Source organism: Melanerpes formicivorus, unplaced genomic scaffold (genome assembly GCF_026170545.1).
Source record: "Melanerpes formicivorus ecotype bairdi unplaced genomic scaffold, bMelFor1.0.p_v2 SCAF_57, whole genome shotgun sequence".
Lineage (NCBI taxonomy): Eukaryota > Metazoa > Chordata > Aves > Piciformes > Picidae > Melanerpes > Melanerpes formicivorus.
Window position 1 is genome coordinate 1,758,716 of NW_027142409.1, and position 21,761 is coordinate 1,780,476.

Sequence of the window (21,761 nt, forward strand, 5' to 3'; positions counted from 1 at the left end):
AGGGTTGAGGTCACTGCTCCCCTCTTGATGGGACCATTTGGTGAGGGGACGGATATGGCCCCCAGGGCAACTAAGGGCTTCACTTCCCAGTGGTGAATTGGGGGGTGAAGCATGAGTCAGGAGATCACCAAAAAAATTGTACTTGGTTTGGAAAAAGGCTTTGGTTTGTGTTTAGCTTGGCTTTGAGAGAACCTGAAACAATCAACGATACTTACAGGCCCATTCAAAGTAATTATCACCTGAGAGGGTGGCTCTGAATGGTAACCTGGAAATACCAGTTTTGTATGTTTCAAGGCTGTGTTTCTTATTTAAGTTCTAATGCTAAATTCAAGTTCTAATGCTAAAGACTACCTGATGTATTGTCACAAGTGTGGCAATGCCAGCGACGAGCAGTGTGAGCAATCTGGCAGTGCAGGCTTAGAGCCTGACATGGTGGTAGGCCATGTTCAGCATAAATGCAGAGTTAGCTAGCAGTGGAGCAAAACAGTGCTGTGCCTGCAGTATGTAACTAAAACAAGACACTGGTAGCTATAAACATGGACAGTTATCTTGGGACAACAGGACATGCACCTGCATCAACAACCTCGTTGTGTCATTAGTAGTTGGACCAATAATCTGTAATAGTGCAATGTGTGGTCACTCATAGGGAACCAATGGAGCTATGCCAACGAGGCTCTCCGAGTTTATATAAGTTGTAGCAGTTGCCTTGCTACGCACTTCTGCCTTTCCTGTCTCCTGTTTCTTCTACACTTTACCGTGCTATACTTGCACTACAGGCCTGCTCCATAGGCCTGCACCTCAGGCCTGCACCATAGGCCTGCAACACTGGAACAGTAAAGGAACAATACTCGATCACATTGGTCAGCCGTATTGATTCCTATCTCCATCGCCCCATTAACTGGCGCCCGAATAAACCTGAACTTGTGGACAAGGGATCCTCGGACTACAATACTGATCGACTCAGCACAGAGAGGTACGTCCGAGCAATACGGAAAGCCGGTCGGACAGCACTGCCCCGGTGCTGGAAAAATTAGCAGCGCGCGCTCAAAAAGGAAGTAAATCTCACCCTGGCCCCGTGAGCGACCGGAGGAGGGGCAAGGGGAAGCACGCCACCACAGAAGAGGCTGTGCTAAACGCCTTCCACCTATCCTCTCTGTGAGAGGTATTACTGGCAATTCTGGGATCGTAAAAGGGCTATTAGCCTGTGCCCAGAGTCATCCCCACGGCAATTAAGCTTTTACTTCCGAATCGCGGGACGAAATTGCAGCCCAGCTGTGGGATGAGGTGCTAGATGCTTAAAAAAGCAGCTTTTCGCTATAGCACCGTGTGACGGATCGTCACGGACATTGCAATCGAAAAAAGCAGAGCAGTCTACTCCCGATTCAGCTGCTGCGGCGTTTGGTTCTAACCGAGATGAGAGACACTCGGAAGGCACTCTCCGCCCTCCGCCCCCCCTGTCTCTCCTTGCACATCATCTGCTGCTCCGTCAGCATCCTCCTCAATTTCAATTGCCCGCTACTCCTTCTACACGAATTGCGGCTTTCTATTACCGTCCTTTTGCGTGGAAAAATCTGCTCCTGCCACGTCAATAGCGGCAGAAGCGAATCCTGATCGAACTGATAAGGCGGCAAAATAAAAATGGAGGTCGCTACGCATTAAGAATTAGACAAAGGAGACGCCACCTCTGCCATCTTGGCCAGCACACCGTGTTTATTAACATAATGCCACAGCTGCCCGCGCCCAGCGGAGAAACCCATTAAAAAAAAAAAAAAAAAAAAAAAAAAAAAGGCGGCGAAACCTGCGGCGTTTTCCATCCCCTTCATCAACATCTTCCTGATACCGCCAGCGATGGCTTGGGCTTGGAAGCCGGACAGCGCGAACTCTGCCCTAGAACTCCTGGAGTGCTTGCAGGCTCGAGATCACGGCATTTTTGCACCCCCGCCCTGCCGTGAGCCCCGGCCGCCCCGATGGTGGCCCCCACCACCCCGGCAGCGCTCAGCCCGGCAGCCCTCAGCCGGGCGGCGCCCACCTCAACGGTGCCCCACACTCTGGCAGTTCTCTTGGCGACGCCTCCCGCGACCCCCATGGTCCCCGCGAGTACCGGCGGCTCCGATCAAGCGGCATCGACCAACGCACCGCCGGCAACAGCCACCCCCACAGCAGCGGCAGGAACGGCCCCAGTGGCCCCTTCCCCCCAGCGGTTTCAGCTGCGCTACACCCCCCCGCCTCCTACATTCCAGTCATTATCAGCAGAGTATAGCCTCGGACGGATATTTCAATTGAGTCCCGATGGGGCAATCGGGAGGTGGGAGGGACACGGAACTGTCCCGCTGAGCTGGTGGAAAGGTATTGTGGGAAATGTAGTCACAGATGGAGAAGGCTAACAATGACTATGGTCATCTGAACTGACTAATGTTAAAGGAAGCTAGACAAGCCATAGCTACCTATGGGCTACAGTCAGGATACACAACTGCTGTAATCAATTAGTTGTTTTCAACACATTTGTTAATCCCTTTTGACACACATATGTCAGCAAATGGTGTTTATTACGAGGTCTGAGAGCGATCATGGAGGAGATGGGTGCCTTACAACCTGGCCTCCCAACTCCCAGTCCCCACAAATTGGGACCTGATTATTATTCATTTGAAGGATCGTTTTCTTTACAATTTGCTCACACTCGGAGGACTTAACAAAGTCTGCATCTACTGAGTCATCGATTAAGGCAGACTCCACCCACCGATATCAATGGGTAGCCTGAAGGCATGCTTGAATCCTCAAGGCACTCTCTTCCCACTTATACAGACTCATTGTGACATAGACTTGTGACATCTATAAGTCTATGGATGGTATTCTGATTGCAACAAAAAAGTTACATCGTAAGACAGTGCTGTCTAAGTTTCAGCAGCAAGCAGACTTGAAAGTCACACCGTCTTAGCCCTTGCAACTCCTCAATTAACTGACAATTCACATGCAAATGCCTGAGAAGCCATGCTTCGGCAGCCAGCAGACTCTACGAGGTGTCACCATCAGCCATCTCATTGGGGCAAGATCTTTGCCAGGTCTTATCAGCAATTGCAGCTTCCTGAGAAGGCTTTGCAATTAAGTCAGGATGTAGTGATCAAAGGGTGGTCCACCATCCAGGACAATAACTCTGATCCTGTGTTTCTTATTACTGAGCAGGGTCTAACAGGGACACTTGGTTTCTTTGTTAATACCATCCCTTACATACAGCATTCAATACTAATTAAGACCTGACTCACGATATGAAGGTAGAAATGTGGATATTTTGGCATTTGACAATGCTAATGAAGAAACTAAACAGGTTCTCAGCATTTTTATCAACAGGTGCCACTGCCTCATGACTGCAGGACCACAACGAATGAAGGCATCAACAAGCAGCAATGTATCTAGCCACGGCCATAGAAGCAGTCCTGAAATCATCGTGCCTCTGAGAAACCTAGGTACCTTAAAGTGTCTGACTGCTGGACAGACTCGAAAGGGTCACAGATCTAATCATTTTACTCGAGATCGTCACAGAAGCTGCTCCTGCAGCGTGAATATACCCCACACGACGACACCAAACCAGGGTCCTTGGACCGCGCCCCCCCCCCCTTCCCTCCCCCTCCCCCAGCCCCCTCTGGCAGCGCACAGCGGACCTGACAACAGCCGCATATCACCTTTTGAATCCACAAAGCGTTGTCGAGTTTAACTGGCATGGTCCTTTGGGTCACAAACCCTGTGCTCTGTTAATTGGCAGACGACAGTCTATCTTTAGACAGGGCATCCTTATAATTCCTGGTTCAATACATTCTGATTATGACTGGGCTATGAAAATTATGCTCTATACCATTGCCTCTCCTGTTAGCACTCTTGTTGGGACAGAAATTGCTTAGCTAATACCATCTCAGTCCCAAGTGCCTAAAACTTCTAACAGAATCCAAGGGCAAGAAGGCTCAGGTTCCGCCGATATGCCTAATACCTTATTAGCCCTAGAAATCCAAAAGGGAAAACTGGAACAGATTTTATCTGTCAGACACCCTTGTAGACAAATTCTACAATTTTCAATTGTTATGGATACTGGAGACGATGCCATCATTATACCTAGTCATAAACGGAATGGTCACTAGCCATTGCTCATGGCAAATTTTGAAGTCATGTGTTTAAAAGGTATCCAAACAACCTGGGTTAGCTAAGAGCCAGTGCAATTAGCTTTTAACTATGGCAAATCAATCACTGTAAGACCGTACATGTTAACCCTTCCAGTTGCTCTAATGGGCTGAGATGCCTTAAGTCAACTAGAAGCAAAACTTGTTACCGTTCCTTCTTTGTAGTGGCTACTAGTCAGCAACCAACCCACAAATTAAAATGGAAAACACATAATCCAGTATGGGTGGAACAATGGTCGTTCAGACACGATAGGCTGCAAGTCGTTAAGACCCTAATACAGAAACAATAGCAACTGGGTCACACCTTGCTAGCCACCCACCCCTACCCCCACCCCCAGAAAAGGGAGGATTTTCTAGTACTGCTCTTGCCAACCAAAGCTCTGCTCTGATTTAAAGTTACAGTGATAATTTCTTCATTTCTGATTGCAATGTCCTTAAGAGATTTGTTATTTAGATATTTGCTAAGTTTTCCTGGTAAGCATAATGAATGGTAAGCATTTGGTTTTTACAGATACCTAGTACATAGTAATTGTAGTAAGGTGTAAGTACTTAGTAATGAGTTCACATTGTAAGATTTCTTTTGGTTCGAACCTTCTTAGTTGTGTGCCATGGCATTTCAAAGGAGCTCCATGTAATATAGTTAAGACTTGTAGTAAATAGGTATTCATTTAAAAAAAAAAAAGTATTCCTTAGCTAAGGTAATGTCTTTATATTTCCTTCTTAGACATAGACTAGAAAAAAAAATAAAAAAAAATGTAAAAAAAAAAAGGGTACACAAAAAAACCCCATAGAAATATATAACAAAAGCACAAAAACTCTGGATACAAAACATAGAGTGCTAAATAACAGAATAGTAATTAAAAAAAAAGAACAACAACAAAAATAAAATATTAAAACCAAATATGACACATTGAAAAATCATAAAGATTACTAACACAGAATAGCTATTAACAAAAAAAGACATAAGAATTGTTAGCAAAAAAATGAAAATAAGGATTATCAAGACTACTAGATTAAAACAAATAAAAATTATACAAAGAAAAAATTGAGAAAACTAGAATGAAAAATGACAATAAAAAAGAATTGATAGAAAAGGTTAAAAAATATAATAAAAAAGTAAAAATCAAAATTAAAATAGAAAATAGATTAAATAAAACAAACATGCAAAATAAAAAATAATTACAATAAAGAATATAAGATAAAAAATAAAAGATTAAGCACCAGATAAAAAGAAAAATATAGAAATTACAAAAATTAAATACATTGAAAGAAATTCTTCGTCGGGCAGCTTCCTCGAGACAGCACCCAGACCAGCAACCGCCGGGGACCAGCCGCTGCTCTCCTTTTCGGGCTGCGGGAATCGCCATCGCTGCCGAGTTTTTGCCGCGGGGAAGGAGCAGCCGCTCTTTCACGTGGTCAGACTCGTGGTCCCAGCGGCGGGAGCGGCTGAATTTAAAAGGCTCTGCTGCGGCTCGGGGGGTTCACTTCGTCGGGCAGCCCGTATTCTCCTGTACGCTCACGCGCCGCCCATTTTTTTTTTGTTTTTTTTTGTTTGTTTGTTTTTTTTGTTTTTGTTTTTGTTTTTAAATTGGCAGTAGGTGCTGTGGCCAGGGACAGCCATGGTTGTAACTCGCAGCAAAATCTCCCTTAAAAAATCAGTGTCGACCCAGACGGAGGTAGAACAGAAGCAGGTAGCTGTCCAGGTATCTGGCTGTAGAGAATGCTGGAGCCTGGCCCTTGAGACGCAGGGTAGTGGGGGCAACTCTTGTATAAGGTGTGAGCAGGTTGACTATCTGCTTAATATGGTGGCCAGACTGAGGGATAAGTTTGCTAGCCTTAGAAATGTAAGGAAATGTAGGAAAGAGATGAACCAGAGGAGGAAAGAGATGAACCAGAGGAGGAAGGAGATGGACCAAAGGAGGAAAGAGGTGAATCAGAATCAGAAGAGGAAAGAGTTGAATCGGAGTAAGCAGGCTCTGCAGGCTCCCCCAGCAGAGGCTGGTTATTCAAAAAGCAGAGGTGAATGGACGCAGGTTACTCTCAAAAGACGCAAAGTTAAACCTCCTTGCCTCCCCTCACCTTCCCCGCTGCTCTTAGAAAACAGATATGGAGCACTGGAAATTGAGGGTGAGGTGGTCCTGATGCCGGAGGACACACCATCTGGGGTTCTCCCTAAAGCTAAGCAGCCTAAGATTAAACAGCCTAAGGCAAAGCAGCCTAAGGTCAAACAGTCTTCTGCTGGCATCAGGACCTGTTCCCTCAATAAAAAGAGGAGGGTAGTTTTTATTGGTGATTCCCTTCTGAGGGGAATGGAGGGCCCTATATGTCGGCCCGACCCATCTCATAGGGAACTCTGTTGTCTGCCAGGAGCCCAAGTTAATGATGTTACCAGTAGGCTGCCTAAACTGGTACAGCCCTCTGACTACTACCCCTTACTAGTTATGCAGTTAGGGAATGATGATGTTGCAACCAGAACTCCCAGGGCTATCAAAGATGACTTCAGGGCCCTGGGAGACCTGGTTGAGGGGTCAGGGGCACAAATAATTTTTTCATCAATACCTTTAACTGCAGGAGGGAATACAGTAAGGAACAGGTCAGCAGCTATAGTTAACAAGTGGCTTAGAGGCTGGTGCAGTCAACAGAATTTTGGGTTTTTTGATATTGGGAAACTTTCCACTGCACCAGGCCAGCTGGCAACAGATAGAGTACATCTGTCCCAGAGAAGGGGAAAGATCACTGTATATGAGAACGGACTGTCCCCCAAAGATAAAAAAATCCTGGGTAGGGAATTGGCGGGTCTCATAGACAGGGCTTTAAACTAGTTTCGAAGGGGGAAGGGGCTGAAGAGAGTCCTCTCAGACAAGAGTCTGGGGGCGACAAGCTAGAGTTGGAGGTGAAACCAGCAGCCCAGCTGAAGTGCATGTACACTAATGCACGAAGCATGGGTAACAAACAGGAGGAGCTGGAAGCCTTGATGCAGCAGGAAAATTATGATATAGTTGCCATCACAGAGACGTGGTGGGACGACTCACACGACTGGAGCGCTGCAATTGACGGTTACAAGCTCTTCAGGAGAGACAGGCGAGGAAGAAGGGGTGGAGGGGTGGCCCTTTACATCAGGAAGGCACTAGATGCCATTGAGATGGAGGCTAGGGATGATCGGGTTGAATGCTTGTGGATAAGAATTAGAGGGAAGACCAGCAGGGCAGACACCCTGGTTGGAGTCTGTTATAGACCACCCAACCAGGAGGAAGATGTTGACGAAGCATTCTATAGGCAGCTTAGGGCTGTCTCAAGATCTCCGGACCTTGTTCTCATGGGTGACTTCAACCTGCCTGACATCTGCTGGGAACTCAACACAGCAGAGAGGAGACAGTCTAGAAGGTTTTTAGAATGCATGGAGGACAGCTTCTTATCCCAGGTGCTGCGAGAGCCTACCAGGGGCAAGGCTATGCTTGACCTCCTCTTCACCAACAGGGAAGGACTGGTGGGCGATGTGGTGGTTGGAGGGTGTTTGGGGTCCAGTGACCATGAGATAATTGAATTCTCGGTTTTTGGTCAAGCCAAGAGGGGCGGCAAGAAGACCTCCACTCTGGACTTCCGGAGGGCAGACTTTGGGTTACTCAAGGAACTAATTCAGAGGGTTCCTTGGGATAAAGCCCTTAAAAACAAAGGGGTCCAGGAGAGCTGGGCCTACTTCAATGAAGAATTGTTGAAGGCTCAGGGACAGGCTGTGCCAATGTGCCAGAAGATGAGCCGCCGGGGCAGACGGCCAGCCTGGATGGTTCATGAACTTTTAATGGAACTGAGGGAAAAAAAGAGGGTGTATCACCTTTGGAAGCGAGGGGAGGCAACCCACAGAATGTTTAAGGATGTTGCTAGGTCTTGTAGGAAGAGAATTAGGGAGGCAAAAGCACACTTGGAGCTTAAACTGGCGTCTACTGTGAAGGACAACAAAAAGTCCTTCTATAAATACATTAATAGTAAGAGGAAGGGGAAGGAAAACCTCCACTCCTTGGTGGATACGGAGGGGAACATTGTAACCAAGGATAAGGAAAAGGCAGAGATACTTAACACCTTCTTTGCCTCAATTTTTACTAGAAGGGCAGAACGTCTTCCTGACAGCTGGCCTGCAGAGCTAGCAGAAGGAGCCAGGGAGCTGCACAGTTTCCCTATGTTCCATGAGGCGGTAGTTGGAACTCTCCTTAGCAGCTTGGATCCCCACAAGTCCATGGGACCAGATGGGATTCATCCTAGGGTGCTGAGAGAGCTGGCAGATGAGCTGGCCAAGCCACTCTCCATAATTTTCCAGCAGTCCTGGCTCACTGGCGAGGTCCCAGAGGACTGGAAGCTGGCCAACGTGGTGCCCATCCATAAGAAGGGCCGGTTGGATGAGCCAGGATGAGCCTGTCAGCCTGACCTCAGTGCCAGGCAAGATCATGGAACAGGTCATCCTGAGTTCAATAACACAACACTTACAGGATGGCCAAGGGATCAGGCCTAGCCAGCATGGATTTAGGAAGGGCAGGTCCTGCCTGACCAACCTGATCTCCTTCTATGATCAGGTGACCCGCCTGGTGGATGTGGGGAGGCCTGTTGATGTAGTCTACCTGGACCTCAGCAAGGCCTTTGACACCGTCCCCCATAGCAAACTGCTGGCCAAGCTGTCAGCCCATGGCTTGGACGGGAGCACACTGCGATGGGTTAGGAACTGGCTGGAGGGCCGAGCCCAGAGAGTGGTGGTGAATGGTGCCACATCCAGCTGGCAGCCAGTCACTAGTGGTGTGCCCCAAGGATCAGTGCTGGGGCTGCTTAGCCTGGAGAAGAGGAGACTTAGGGGTGACCTTATCACTCTCTACAACTACCTGAAGGGAGGTTGTAGACAGGCTGATGATGGTCTCTTCTCCCAGGCACCCAGTACCAGAACAAGAGGACACAGTCTCAAGCTGCACCAGGGGAGGTTCAGGTTGGATGTTAGGAAGAAGTTCTATACAGAAAGAGTGATTGCGCTATGGAATGGGTTGCCCGGGGAGGTGGTGGAGTCGCCGTCATTGAAGGTGTTCAGAAGGAGACTTGACGGGGTGCTTGGTGCCATGGGTTAGCTGTTTGGGTGGGTTGGATTGGTTGATGGGTTGGACACGATGATCTTGAAGGTCTCTTCCAACCTGGTTTGGTTTATTCTAAAGGTTATTCTAATTCTAATTCTTCTGAGTGATGCTGTTTGATCCCAGATGATCATAGCAGTTGTTGTGATCGATGTTCGACTGCATGGGAAATGCTGTGTCCTTGTGGTCTTGATTCTTCTGCCGTTGTTTGTTGCGATGATTGCAGTTAGCAGAAAAGAAGGCTCGAGGTGACCTGATCGTGGCCCTCCAGTATCTGAAGAGAGCCTACAAGAATGCTGGGGAGGGACATCCTAGCATGTCAGGAAATTACAGGACTAGGGAGAATGGAACAAGGCTGGGGATGGGAAGATTCAGGCTGGATGTGAAGAAGAAATTCTTCACCGTGAAAGTGGTGAAGCCCTAGAATGGGTTGCCCAAGGAGATGGCCGAGGCCCCATGCCTGGAGGTGTTTAAGACCAGGCTGGACGAGGCTCTAGCCTGCCTGATCCAGTGTGAGATGTCCCTGCCCATGGCAGTGGTTGGAACTAAATGATCCTTGTGGTCCTTTCCAACCTTGACTCATTCCACGAGTCTATGATTCCACAGATTTTCGAACTAATTTTGAGTGTTTTTTGTTTGTTTTTAATGTGAGCTATTTTTAAATTTGTAATTCATTTTTTGCTTCATTTCTTTAATATTTTGAAATCTACTTTCAATAAATCTATTTCATTTTTGTTTGATTTCATTATATGGATTTATGGGGTTTTTTATTTTTTTTTACATGTTTGCAATTGTTTTTATTTAATTTTTTAATTTATTTTCATTTCAATTTTGATTTTGTAAATTATTTTTATAGTTTTTTCTTTTTAATTCTAACTTGAGTTGTTTCACGCTTTATGTTGAATGTATTTCTTTTATTATTTATTTTGTTTCTTTTTGTTATTTTATTTAATTTTTATTTATTATTTTCTATTGTGAATTTATTATTTTGATATGTTTAATATTTTGACTTTTAATCTAGTTCTTTTGTTTAATCTTTAATTAATTTCAATTTTTGTTTTTAAATTTATTTCTATACTGTTTTAATGTGGTATTTTCTTCATTGCATTTTATTATATATATATATATATTTTTTGTCAGCACTTTTTAATTATTTTTTGTTAACTTTTTTGTTTGTTAATTTTAATCTAATTTTGATATAATTTTATTCAATTAATTTTTGTTATTTTGTATTTTAATTTTTCTTTGTTCTTTAAATTTTTATTATTATAACTTACTTTTTGTCATTTTTAATTTATTTCTTTTTTACCTTCTTTATTATAATTTTTATTTTCTTATTGTAATTTTTTAATCTGTATTTTAATTTGTTATTCCAATCAATTTTTTATTAGAATTAGAATAACCTTTAGAATAAACCAAACCAGGTTGGAAGAGACCTTCAAGGTCATCGTGTCCAACCCATCAACCAATCCAACCCACCCAAACAGCTAACCCATGGCACCAAGCACCCCGTCAAGTCTCCTTCTGAACACCTTCAATGACGGCGACTCCACCACCTCCCCGGGCAACCCATTCCATAGCGCAATCACTCTTTCTGTATAGAACTTCTTCCTAACATCCAACCTGAACCTCCCCTGGCGCAGCTTGAGACTGTGTCCTCTTGTTCTGGTACTGGGTGCCTGGGAGAAGAGACCATCATCAGCCTGTCTACAACCTCCCTTCAGGTAGTTGTAGAGAGTGATAAGGTCACCCCTAAGTCTCCTCTTCTCCAGGCTAAGCAGCCCCAGCTCCCTCAGCCTCTCCTCATAGGGTTTGTGTTCCAAACCCCTCACCAACTTTGTTGCTCTTCTCTGGACTCGTTCCAGCAAGTCAACATCCTTCCTAAACTGAGGGGCCCAGAACTGGACACAGTACTCGAGGTGTGGCCTAACCAGTGCAGTGTACAGGGGCAGAATGACCTCCCTGCTCCTGCTGGCCACACTGTTCTTGATGCAGGCCAGGATGCCATTGGCCCTCTTGGCTGCCTGGGCACACTGCAGGCTCATGTTCATCCTACCATCAACCAGCACCCCCAGGTCCCTCTCTGCCTGGCTGCTCTCTAGCCACTCTGACCCCAGCCTGTAGCACTGCATGGGGTTGTTGTGGCCAATGTGCAGAACCCGGCATTTGGATGTGTTAAATCTCATGCCGTTGGATTCTGCCCATCTGTCCAGCCTGTCGAGGTCTCTCTGCAGAGCCTCTCTCCCCTCCAGCAGATCAACTCTTGCCCCCAGCTTGGTGTCGTCAGCAAATTTACTGATGATGGACTCAATGCCCTCATCCAGATCATCAATAAAGATGTTAAAGAGCACAGGGCCCAGCACTGATCCTTGGGGCACACCACTAGTGACTGGCTGCCAGCTGGATGTGGCACCATTCACCACCACTCTCTGGGCTCGGCCCTCCAGCCAGTTCCTAACCCATCGCAGTGTGCTCCCGTCCAAGCCATGGGCTGACAGCTTGGCCAGCAGTTTGCTATGGGGGACGGTGTCAAAGGCCTTGCTGAGGTCCAGGTAGACTACATCAACAGGCCTCCCCACATCCACCAGGCGGGTCACCTGATCATAGAAGGAGATCAGGTTGGTCAGGCAGGACCTGCCCTTCCTAAATCCATGCTGGCTAGGCCTGATCCCTTGGCCATCCTGTAAGTGTTGTGTTATTGAATGTACCACAGCATCATGTGAATTAGGACTGAATATTGTGGTTGCTTGATAACTTTGTATTCTCTCTTGTTTACTAAGTGTGCCTCTGAATGTAGACATCCTAGAGGATGCAGTTTCATCTTTACATTTTGCTCAGTAGAGATTATTAACAAAAAAAAAAAAAAAAAAAAAAAAAAAAAGAAAGGGGGAAAAGAGAGAATACCCCATAGCAAAAAATTAGCTCATGGCAACCCTAGAAATGCTGTAAAACTAGAAACATCAACCCTAGAAATGCTGTAACCCTAGAAAATGTTGTAACCCTAGAAACATCAACTTTGCAATGTGCTGTAACCCCCTCACCACAAGACAGCACGAACATGGCACAACAGTCATGAAAATGACAATCAGCAAACCTGCTTAGCACTGACCTCAACGACTGTCACGATAAACCAAGATGTCAACAGAACGCATCTAACTTATAACTGAGTGTCGTGACTGCTTTACTGTTGTGTGAACATTAAGAGATCAGAATTACTAGGATGAGCAAAAACACATTATTCAGTGTAATTTTATATTGGGCAATGCAATGAAGCTCTTTTTGGTCTTGCTGCTTGCCTGCAAGTTTTCTGTCTGTGAAGCTAGAGCCTGGCCAGATCTACCTTTACAGATTAAAGAAATCTTGCTACCATTAAACAATTCATGATTTTTGACCATCCTAGAGAAAATAAAGATGCAACATAATCCTAAAGCAGATCGCAAAAGACAGTGCTAAGGATTGCATTTGTGCCTCAATCTCTGTGTGCAATGCATTCAGGCATAATCAAGTCTTCTCTGTCAATAAGAGGAGTGAAATGTAAAGATTGGAACTGTTAAGATCTAAGTCCTTCTTTACAATGTTTGTTATCTTTGACCATGTATTATGCCAACTCTGTAGAGCATTGTAACTAGTTCAACTTAAGCTTTGTGCCTTGTGTGGGTTACATCAGTCTGTTAGACATGTTGCACTACAGAACTCTTGCTTTTGCTACACAGCTTAGCTTTACCTTGCTTGCTTCTGTGTTTGCAGTAGCATCTTGTATGGGATGAGAACAACTCCCATGACCAGATTGCTCACAAAAACAAAAAGGGGGATTTGTGGCAATGCCAGCGACGAGCAGTGTGAGCAATCTGGCAGTGCAGGCTTAGAGCCTGACATGGTGGTAGGCCATGTTCAGCATAAATGCAGAGTTAGCTAGCAGTGGAGCAAAACAGTGCTGTGCCTGCAGCATGTAACTAAAACAAGACACTGGTAGCTATAAACATGGACAGTTATCTTGGGACAACAGGACATGCACCTGCATCAACAACCTCGTTGTGTCATTAGTAGTTGGACCAATAATCTGTAATAGTGCAATGTGTGGTCACTCATAGGGAACCAATGGAGCTGTGCCAACGAGGCTCTCCGAGTTTATATAAGTTGTAGCAGTTGCCTTGCTACGCACTTCTGCCTTTCCTGTCTCCTGTTTCTTCTACACTTTACCGTGCTATACTTGCACTACAGGCCTGCTCCATTGGCCTGCAACACTGGAACAATAAAGGAACAATACTCGATCACATTGGTCAGCCGTATTGATTCCTATCTCTGTCGCCCCATTACACAAGGACTTATCTTGCTACAATATGGAAGACTTCTCAAGTTATGCATCACAGAACACATCTCTTCAAGGACTGTACTTTTCATAACCCCGCAGACATTCAGATCTGGACGGAAGCACTCACTTCAATTCCAAACTGAAGGACTGACGGGGTGGGGGGGGTATGGGTTTGTTTGTTCTCCTGGCTTCCAGGAGGAACAAGGACGCTTTCACCTTGTGTAATTACCTGGTTTAATTTTGTTATATTTTGTTAGCATTGTCAATCTTGTATAAATCCCTGTTGTATACAGTGATTCAACATGTAGTGTCCAATATGCAGTTTGTGTCTAATGATGGTGTACAACAGATTTGTGCTGTTAGCCAATCAAAACTTGTCCATTTTAAAAATTGTTTAAAACTTCTTTCCTTTCCTTTCTTTTCTTTCTTCCTTTTATCTTTGATTGACAGGGTGGTGTGAGAGTCTAATGTCTCTCTCTATGTGAGTCAACAAAGATAAAGTGATAGCAGAGCCACTGGAAAGAAGGTGGAAAGAATCCTGTCCACCAATCCTGGATGCAAATCAGCTTGTGATTGCATCGTGATAACACGGGACTACAACAATGGACCCAAGGACCCAGCCATCACACCTTTAGGGCAAGATAATCTCCACCTGTTTCCTGAGCCTTGTCTGGATGGAGACGGGGTAGACGGAGATTCCCCCCCCTCCAGCCAGGATCTTGCCCAAACACACAGCAATACACAGAACCTAAGGATTATTTCCTGCCACTGGAATTCCTGAGGGACAATATTTGAATACATACTTAAGGACTAAAAACTGTATAAAAGACTGGAGCAACTACTGGTTTGTAGAGAGAAACAGGAGAGAGAAACAGAGGAGAAAAACGGGGAGAAAAACGGAGATGAAGGAAAACACAGGAGACGGGCCAGGCCGCTGAGAAGAGAAAGCCGGGACAATGCTGCTCCGGAGAAAAGAAGCTGCCCGGAGGACCACAGCTCCAGCCAAATCCTCAGCACCCTTTCACTACAGACCCAGGCTGCCCAGAGGAGCCTCAGCACCGTTCCTGTATCAAACCAACATCTCCCCAGAGGACCACAGCTGTTCTCCAGCAAAAGCCTCACCACCGTTTCTCTACAAACCCAACATCTCCTGCAGCACCTTTCCTCCACAGACATTAACTGTCTTGGGGGGGATGAGGGGTGTGGTAATATAATTCCTTTCCTCTTCTATCTCTCATCCCTCTCTCTCTCTCTCTCTTTTCTCTCTCTCCCTCTTTACTTTCTCTATTTTCTCCCTCTCCCTTTCTTATGTCCACTTTATTTATGTAATAAATAGTCTAGCTGTTGATACTTTGGCCTCGTTTGTGCCTTTAATTTCACAACACGGGAATATTTAAAAGAACTGTGTCTCTGGACCGAGACATCTAATGTCTCCGGACCTTGACAAAGCCTTGGCAGAAAGCCCAGCACAGAGTGCTGCTGCCCTGCGGAGGAGCGGAAGAAGGACTGATAGAAAAGTGCTGGAATGCCCAGGATACCCTCCTGCACTCCCAGTTCAGAAGGTGCTTCCTCCCACTTTACCAATGAAATTAGTTTAGATCCTTCTTTCCGTTTACCAACTTCCGTCCACCATATTCCTTTTCTTAAGGGGATAGTGTCAACCAGTCACAACCTCATGACTACTAAACCATGGCACCAAGTGCCACATCCAATCCCCTCTTGAACACCTCCAGGGCTGGTGACTCCACCACCTCCCTGGGCAGCTCATTCCAATGGCTAACAACTCTCTCTGTGAAGAACTTTCTCCTCACCTACAGCCTAAACTTCCCCTAGCACAACTTGAGACTGTCTTCTTGTGCTGGTGCTGAGTGCCTGGGAGAAGAGACCAGCCCCCTCCTGGCTACAACCACCCTTCAGGTAGTTGTAGAGGGCAATGAGGTGTTCCCTGAGCCTCCTCTTCTCCAGGCTAAACAATCCCAGCTCCTTCGGCCTCTCCTCGTAGGGCTTGTGCTCGAGGCCTCTCCCCAGCCTCGTTGCCCTTCTCTGGACACATTCAAGTGTCTCAATGTCCTTCTTAAACTGAGGGGCCCAGAACTGGACACAGGACTCAAGGTGTGGCCTAAGCATTGCTGAGTACAGGGGCACAATGACTTCCCTGCTCCTGCTGCCCACACTATTCTTGATGCAGGCCAGGATGCCATTGGCCTTCTTGGCCACCTGGGCACACTGCTGATGTGATAGATGCCACTGCACTGAAAGCAGAACAGAAAAGTTCCAGTAATCCTTTTATTCATTAAATATTATATCATAAACTGCAACAGTCATCACCTTCTTACCATGCCTCATCTCTGATCTTGAACAGCCACTCCCAGCAATGATCTAATCATGCTTGTGGAGTAGTTTATTTCCCCAAACATGCTACCTGAGATGCACACGTGGCCTCAGACTGACACTTCAGAAAGGCATGGATCTCCTCTCACTCCTCAGATGTATCTGCTGTTTCCAGGTGGGTATTTCAGAAACTTCTGGCCATCTCATATGTATAAGTTTAGGCAAGAGACTTGAACCCCACGAGCTTACAAAGTAGTACCTGGCATAGCAATAGCTAAAGTTCTGGCATTACAAAACAGTGTTCTTTCTATGTGATGTAGATGCTGCATAATAACATGAAGACCATGATGGTCCTCTGTAATTTGGGGATTAAAATTCATCTTTAAATTCAGAACTGTATTTCAGTATTTAAACATCTGCATGTGAGTTGGGTATCTAAGATTCCCTGGTACTTGGTAAAGATGTTGGCAACTATTCAGTTGCCTAAGTATAGGTGCTGATGACCAAATACTACAAGACTAATTATACACTATATACTGTATACTATGAAATGGCATGGGACTCCTTTATATTCACAACTGCCATTGAGCGATGGAGCTTGGTAACACAAGCCACACTTGTAGTTCTGATCGAGAGAGTATATAGCACAAAAGGCATTATTAGAGCCTGCAGTCCAAAGGAGGTAGCTAAGACTACCTTTCTGTTTTACACAGGATGTAATAAAACTGTCAAATGGTACTAACCACAAGCCAGAAATTACTCAGTTTATGGTCTCAGATGTCCTTAGCTCTGGTGAAATGATCCTATTGGATTTTTTTAAAAAAAGAATGAGAAATTTAACTGTATATTGACATTTTATAATAGCTTCTCCCATTGCTGTTACATTCATACATTTCCTTCCTGATTCGGTTTCTTCAGCATAAGTGTATCTTCTCTGTTGCAGCAGCAAGTGGGTGGCTTGCCTCAGATTACCTTTTGAATGCTGACCCAGTCCATTTCTTGTTATGCATTGTGTGCTTGGTAATCACCATGGTGGACATAAGTCTAGGAGGTTTCTATCATCTGGAACTTGCAGTAAACAAGACTAAGGTTATAGAAACAATTTTGTGTGGTTGCTCACTTCAGTTATGTCATGGGATGGAAGGTAAGGCCGAGAAGCCTCCTCCCTTCCCCCTTTGTAAAGTAAAAGGGAAAAAAAATTGAAGGGAAAGGAAAAAAAAACTCGCAAGCTGAATTAGCAAAGCAGTGGAGATATATTTACAAAGCGATGTAGGGTTTGCAGGGAGATATTTACAAATTTACAATATCTACAATATATACAAAGATATACAACAGAGTAACACAGAAATGAGAGTGAACCCCTCTCGGCAGAGAGGGGGGTTCCCCACCTCCTCTTTCCCCTCTTTCCCCCCTTTCCCCAGATAAGGTTAGAAGAGAGAGAGAGCGAAAGAAAGAAGTTAAAAGCAGTTTTGTGTTAATTGGAAAGGAGTTAATACAGGCCTTATCAGTTTTTCTCTCAAGGCCGGAGCCTTGGCAGAAAGCCCAGCACAGGGACAGAGAGCAGCCGCACCGTAGAAAGGCGGAAGCAAGACTGACTGAGAAGTGCTGGAAATGTCCACTTCACTCCCACTTCAGAAGGTGCTTCCTCCCACTCGTCCAATGAAATTAGTTTAGACTATTCCTTCCATTTACCAACTTCCGTCCACCATGTTCCCTTTCTTAAGGGGGCAACGTCAACCGGCCACAGTCCACCCCTTCTAAACAATTTCATTGGCTGTTCACACTGTCCATCCAATCCAAAACGATATTTACAGTTCGTGAGTAAAGTTCATAGTCCATTCCGGCTATGCTCAGATGTAGAGGATTCAAAAGTCCAAGAAAATCAGAAAATGAGAAAAATGGAAAACAGTTCATTTCTTCACCGACGAAGCGAAGAAAAGGGAAACAGGGATTCTCAGGGTCTCTTAGTTGACTCAGGGCTCTCAGGGATCTCAGGGTTCGTGCACCGTAGATTCCTCGTTGATTCTTCCTCTGGACGCGATGTAGCTGTACAGCAGTCCAAAATTAACCTCTTTCAGCTAAAGTTAAATTTCTTTGTGGAATACACTGAATTTCACCATTCTCTTGCATTACCCAATAAGTGTGACCCGGACCTTCAGCTGAAACCACCCCTCGGACAGGTTTAGCCTCTCCTGAGGGTGAAAATACCCAAACAGTTTTACCTAACAGATTCTTTTCTCTAACAACAGGAACTCTATCACCTTCTACTTTCCGTAGCAAATCTGAATGTGCAGGTCCAGCTCGGTTCACTGAACCTCTACTATTTACCAGCCAGGTTGCTTGTGCTAAATGTTTTTCCCAGTTTTTCAAAGATCCACCTCCCATGGCTTTGAGAGTGGTCTTCAACAAACCGTTGTAGCGTTCAATCTTCCCTGAAGCTGGTGCATAGTAGGGAATGTGGAATATCCACTCAATACCATGCTCTTTTGCCCAGTTCTTTACAAGGTTGTTCTTGAAATGAGTTCCGTTGTCTGACTCAATCCTCTCTGGAGTTCCGTGTCTCCACAGGATTTGTCTCTCCAGACCGAGAATGGTGTTGCGTGCAGTTGCATGTGGAACTGGATAAGTTTCCAACCACCCAGTGTTTGCCTCTACCATAGTAAGCACGTATTGCTTACCAGAACGAGAACGTGGTAGAGTGATGTAGTCAATCTGCCAAGCTTCACCATACTTGTACTTGGACCATCTGTCACCATACCACAAGGGCTTAAGTCGTTTTGCCTGCTTAATAGCAGCACAAATGTCACAGTCATGGATGACTTGCGTGATAGCATCCATGGAAATGTCTATGGATCTGTCACGAGCCCATTGGTATGTTGCATCTCTGCCTTGATGTCCTGATGAATCATGAGCCCACCGAGCTAAGAATATCTCACCTCGGTGTTTCCAGTCGAGATCAAGATTAGAGTCCATGTCTACTTGAGAAACTCTTGCAGCTAGATCTGCCTGATGGTTGTGTTGCTGTTCCTCAGTAGCTTTGCTCTTAGGAATGTGAGCATCGATGTGTCTCACTTTCACTGGAATTCTCTCGATTCGGTCAGCAATGTCCTGCCATAGGTTGGCTGCCCAAATGGGTTTTCCTTTTCTCTGCCAACCACTCTTCTTCCAGTTCTTTAGCCAACCCCATAGAGCATTGGCTACCATCCATGAGTCGGTGTAGAGATAAAGCTTTGGCCATCTCTCACGTTCAGCTACATCGAGAGCTAGCTGGACAGCTTTTACCTCTGCGAACTGACTGGATTCTCCTTCTCCATCTTTTGCCTCTGCAACTCGGCGTGTTGGACTCCACACTGCAGACTTCCACCTTCGCTTGTTTCCAACAAGACGACAGGAACCGTCTGTGAACAAAGCATATTTCTTTTCATCATCAGAGAGGTCATTGTAAGGAGGAGCTTCCTCAGCACGAGTTACTTTCTCCTCTGGAGGTTTGGCACAGTTGATACCTTCAGGCCAACTTGAGATCACCTCCACTAGACCAGGTCTTTCAAGATTTCCCATTCGAGCTCTCTGTGTTATCAGAGCCATCCACTTAGACCACGTTGAGTCTGTGGCATGATGTGGTGTGGATCCTTTGCCTTTGAACATCCAATTCAAAACTGGTAATCTGGGAGCTAAGAGAAGTTGTGATTCAGTTCCAATCACTTCAGAAGATGCTTTTACTCCTTCATAGGCAGCTAAAATTTCTTTCTCTGTTGGAGTATAATTAGCCTCCGAACCTCTGTAACCTCGACTCCAGAAACCAAGAGGTCGTCCACGTGTCTCACCTGGAGCTTTTTGCCACAAGCACCAGGTTGGACCATTGTCACTTGCAGCCGTGTACAAAATGTTCTTAATGTCTGGACCATCTCGGACAGGTCCCAGACCCATTGCTTGAATCACCTCTTGTTTTATCTGGTCAAAGGCTGCTTGTTGTTCAGGTCCCCAGTGGAAATGGTTTCTCTTTCGAGTCACATCATACAGAGGTTTCACAATCTGACTGTATCCAGGAATGTGCAGTCTCCAAAATCCCACTATCCCCAAGAAACGTAGGGTCTCTTGCTTGTTTGTGGGACTTGCCATGGTAGAGACTCTATTTACCACATCCACTGGAATGTGTCGGCGTCCATCCTGCCACTTCACTCCCAGAAACTGAATCTCTGTGGTAGGTCCTTTCACCTTGTCTCGCTTGATGGCAAAACCTGCATTCAGAAGAATGTCAATGATTTTGTTACCTTTCTCGAAGACTTCCTCAGCAGTTTTACCCCAGACGATGATATCATCGATGAACTGGATGTGTTCTGGAGCACCTCCTTTCTCCAGAGCATCGTGGATCACTGCATGACAGATGCTTGAGCTGTGGATCCAGCCCATTGGCAGCCTGTTGAAAGTGTACTGGATTCCTCTCCAGGTGAAAGCAAACTGAGGCCTGCATTCCTCTGCTATGGGAATAGAGAAAAATGCATTAGCAATGTCTATGGTAGCATACCATTTGGCCTCTTTGGATTCCAGCTCATACTGCAGTTCCATCATGTCTGGTACTGCTGCACTCATAGGTGGTGTCACTTCATTTAGGGCTCGGTAGTCTACCGTCAGACGCCAGTCTCCATTCTGCTTCCGCACAGGCCACACTGGACTGTTGAAAGGTGAATGAGTTTTGCTGACGACTTTCTGACTTTCCAACTGATGAATCAGATTCTGAATGGGCAACAAAGAGTCACGGTTGGTTCTGTATTGTCTGTGATGCACAGTCTGAGAAGCAACCGGCAATTTAATGTCCTGTATCTTATGTTGTCCCACAACTGCAGATTCATCAGAAAGTTCAGGTCTGGCAGACAGCTTCAATTTTTGTCCATCAATTTCTATAGAAGCTACTCCAAAAGCCCATTTGTAACCTCTAGGGTCTTTGAAATGCCCTTCTCTCAGAAAATCAATTCCCAAAATACAAGGTGCATCAGGTCCGGTCACAACTGTATGCTTCCTCCATTGTTTACCAGTTAAACTTATATTAACCTCTACCTTACTTAACTCTTGAGATCCACCAGTGACTCCCAGAATAGTTATAGACTCTGATCCCTGATAATTTGATGGTATTATGGTGCACTGAGCTCCTGTGTCAACCAAGGCCCTGTACTTCCGAAATTGTGAAGTGCCAGGCCACTGGATGTACACATCCCAATAGATTCTGTTATCTCTGTTATCCCTCTCCTCCCCCTGGCGGGAGGCAGGGCACCCCTAGTTATGGGGAACATGCGCACATGTGCATTGCACATATTGTGCAGGGTTATAACTTTGCGTGTTATAACTGGAGCCACTGTTGGAGCCATAAGAGTCGTTCTGGGGAACTGTGGAAGTAACAGCTACCCTTCTGGTATTGCTACCTCGGGTTCTGCCACTTTGCAATTCCCTCAGTCTCCTGAAAAGATTAGAAGTTGGTTGGCCGTCCCAGCGGTTCATGTTCTCACCAAACTGATCACGCAGAGTTATCCAAATAGTTCTACGTGATTGCCTTGGTGGTCTGTTTTGGAATGACCTGTTTTGGAATGTCCTGTTTTGGAATGACCTGTTTTGGAATGACCTCCTCGGAGGACGTGTATTCCTCACAGATGAGACTTGTACCCACCTGGAGGAAGAATTGAAATTATCCCTTTGTGCCAATTGGGATATGGAATCTTTTAACTCTCTTATGCAATTCTGAATATCACCAGACATCGTTTTAATGGCTGAAACCAAAGAACCACGTGTCATGCTATCCTCCAATTGTCTCATTTGATCACTGAATTGGCCAACCGTAGGAGAAGCTCCACCATA